Below are 3,592 nucleotides of genomic sequence, written 5' to 3'. Positions count from 1 at the left end.
GAGACTTGAAAACCTGCCTATGGAAACACATCTAACAAGAGACTTGCTCAATTCATGCATCTCCCCAGGTCTATCCCTTTTGACAGCTCTTACCAGCACATTATTTTTCTTCTGAGTTATTTCCTCTAAAAGAAGAAAGGTTTGGTCGCTTCCCAAAGCCTTCCTCCAGCCCCTGTGGACTCGGAGACATAACTCTGTCAGTGATTTTAATTCAATCCAGATGGAAGGCTCCACTTGGCTCTTAAAACATACCTTTTGGGAGTGCTGAGATTTGTAGATAAACCTTGGGATGAGGGGAAAAGACAAGGAAACAGGAGGGTGGCATATTGTAAAAGGGTGGTTGGGGGGGAAGTGGGGAGAGTTATTTAGGGATGAGTTTAAACATGGTAGAACAGCAGCATCCACAGCTGTCAGGCCTGTGGTCAGTGTTTGGGGCCTTGAGCCACCAGAGCAGAATCTTAGCGTCAGAGCCACACTCTCCCACCCATTTCCAAATTCCCCAGATGCTTCTAAATGCCCAGTGGCAGGCATTGGGGTGAGAGCTGAGGTACAAGGTTGAATCAGATGCAAACCTCTGCCTTGAGGGGTTCACAGTCTAGCAAATGAGACCGTAAGATGGACAGGTAGGTAAACAAATACAGTAGAACCTCCATAGCTGACCACCTCCCTCCATTGACCATCTCCTTAAGCTGACCGGATTTTCATAGACTGGACATGTACCACATGTACATATCAGGACAGTAGGCCTAGTTCCCTCTGCTGACCACCTTCGTATGTTGACCAGTTTGTTACAGTCCCTTGGGTGGTCAACTTACAGAGGTTCTACTGTCTTTATGATCTGGTGGGATCATAAATAAACACTACAGTAGAGACAGAGAACGAAGACTCACAATTATGGAGGAATTGACGTTGGGCTGGGGCATGAAAACTGGTACATGCCATGGAGAGATGTTGGGAGAGACGTGCCAGGCAGCGAAAGGAACAGTTACCAAGGCAGGGAGCCTGAATGGACAGCGATTTCAGAAGCCAGGGAGAGGGAACTCTCAGGATTGTGTGCAGCAGCCCACCCAGCTCAGAGCAGCTAGAGTCAGGAGAGATGGTGTCTACCCCGGGTCCCTTCTCTTCAGAGTGCTGTGACCTCAGGAAAGGTAATTCACCTCCCTGGGGGGTTTCTTCACCTATTTATGGAGAAAGTCATTCCTAAATGTAAAAACAACATGAGCCCATCACTCTAGAAGGCTGAGGAGGGAGCATCATTTGAGGCCAGGAGTTTGAGACCAGCCTGAGCAATACAGCGAGATCCTCATCTCCACAAAAAAAATTAAAAATCAGCCAGGTGTAATTGGGAGGCTGAGGTAGGAGGATCACTTGAGCCCAGGAGTTTGAAGTTGTAGTGAGCTATAATGAAGCCACTGTCCAGAGTGAGACCAGTGACAGAGTGAGACCCTATCTTTAAGTATTTATATTTATAACTAAGTAAATAAATAAATAAAAGCACATGAAAATAATACATTACGTTGTATTTTTTAAAAAACCAAAGAAATGCTACACATATGTTTGTGATGAGGAACAAGTTTCTTGGTCCAACCCTCCCTAACCCTGATTCACTTTCCCAAGGCGATCTCTTTTAACCACTTCTATTTATGTTTATTTAGGGGGTTAGCTTCTGAAACTTTAGAGTTTCAGGAATGCTTATGGATCCATTTGATTTACCAATTTTAAGAATGAGAGTGCCAAGTCCTAACCACTAGACCGCCAAGGAGCATCAACTTTAAGCAATGAAAAAGGAGAATTTAGTTCACATAAACTCCCTCCTTTGTCTCTTCCTTTTTGTTTTATCTGTCTATCTATATATCTATCCATCCATCCATCCTTCTGTCTGTCCATCCAGCCATCCATCCATCCAGCCATCCATCCATCCAGCCATCCATCTATCCATCTATCAGCTGTTTTCTACTGATTATATTTGAGCACTTAAATAACATAATTCTATTTGTTAATTAACTCTGTCCATCGCTTCTTGGCCTTTTGGTTAAGATCAAGTGTAGTATCTGTATCATTTTAATTAATTCTGTCCAATTTCTCAACAGCCCTGTATGAGGACAAGAACATTCTCTTCTCCATCTTTTTTTATATCTCCTCAACTTTTAAATGAATATTCCACTGGCTACACATTTATTTTTATATTGTCAAGATAATATTTACATTCATTCTTTAATCATTGCTAAGCTTTTATAATTTGTCTATAGATTGTTTCAAAAAATCAAAACCAGTGTCTACATTCTTATGACAACATAGCTATTGTTTGTGGTGTCATCAAGAGTATATCACAATTAAATTGTCTTATTGTTTTTCTTGCCTTTTTTCTTGTAGTTTATAATTGCCTTTTTTTTCTTGTATTGCCTTATTTTACCCTATCCCAAGTTATTTCAGAGTTTTAAGGGTAACATAAAAATCTATGAAATTTCTACAGTGTGAACTCCACCAAGACAGCCAATTTTGTTTTTTTGTTCACTGTGTGTCCTTAATCTGCCATCTTGAATCTTGAAGTCAGACTAATTCTTTATCTACCTCTTAAGATTGTTTTATTTTTATCTTTTTTTTTTTTGAGACAGAGTGTCATTTTGTCGCCCTCGGTAGAGTGCTATGGCGTCAGCTCACAGCAACCTCCAGCTCTTGGGCTTAGGCGATTCTCTTGCCTCAGCCTCCCAAGTAGCTGGGACTACAGGAGCCTGCCAGAACGCCTGCCTATTTTTTGTTGTACTTTGGCTGGGCCCAGGTTCGAACCTGCTAACCTTGGTATATGGGGCTGGCAGCCCTACCTACTGCACCACAGGTGCTGCCCCTTAAGACTGTTTTAGAAACTTAATTTTCCAAACAACTTGTTCAATGTCAAGTATTATAAACAAAAATTTATTTTTTTAACTTAATTTCATCATTTTTATTTAAATACAGTAATGCTTGCCATCTGCTATTGGACGAATGACTGTCCAGCCTCTGCTTTCAGTAATAAGAAGCTCGTTTTCTATATTTAGGCATCTCCAATTTCTAGAACTTTTTTCCTCTTTCAAGTTAATGCTTCTCCCTATAGAGACTATCTCTTCTTTCCAAGGTCTTAGAGTATCAGGCAGCTCACTGCTCCCTGAGCTAATCCTTCAGAGATATGAAGGCCACGCCATGACCTTCTTGGGATACATATTTTTCAAAGGGCATTTCCAGATCTTCCCATTATCCCCCTGCCACACAGATCCCTACCCTTCATCATCCTGACTGTGCTGCTCCAAGGTCATTGTCTATAGCTGCCCACAGACACTAGACACATCCACTCCACAGAATAGACACTGTGTGTGCAGCATGCGATAGTATTGTTTTCTTGAATGTTCATAAACCCTCAATCCTTGAGGAATGAGTATAGAAAGTAATGACAATGGCCATGAAGGCTACGTTGAATAGTTTGATGAGAATATTTCAGATTGTATATGAAACCAGCACATTGTACCCCTTGTTTGCACTAATGTACATGGCTATGACTTAACAATAAAAATAAATAATTAAAAAAAAAGAGAAAGTAATGGCAATGATAGCTCTCTTT

General features: G+C 41.0%; 1 pseudogene; it reads left to right on the top strand.

The window, feature by feature from the left end:
- The first annotated feature begins 2,012 nt into the window (after positions 1-2,012).
- LOC128582965 (uncharacterized) lies at positions 2,013-2,084 on the top strand (annotated as a pseudogene).
- Positions 2,085-3,592: the final 1,508 nt, after the last annotated feature.

Source organism: Nycticebus coucang, chromosome 3 (genome assembly GCF_027406575.1).
Source record: "Nycticebus coucang isolate mNycCou1 chromosome 3, mNycCou1.pri, whole genome shotgun sequence".
Lineage (NCBI taxonomy): Eukaryota > Metazoa > Chordata > Mammalia > Primates > Lorisidae > Nycticebus > Nycticebus coucang.
This window is presented reverse-complemented; position numbering and strand designations above follow the sequence as displayed.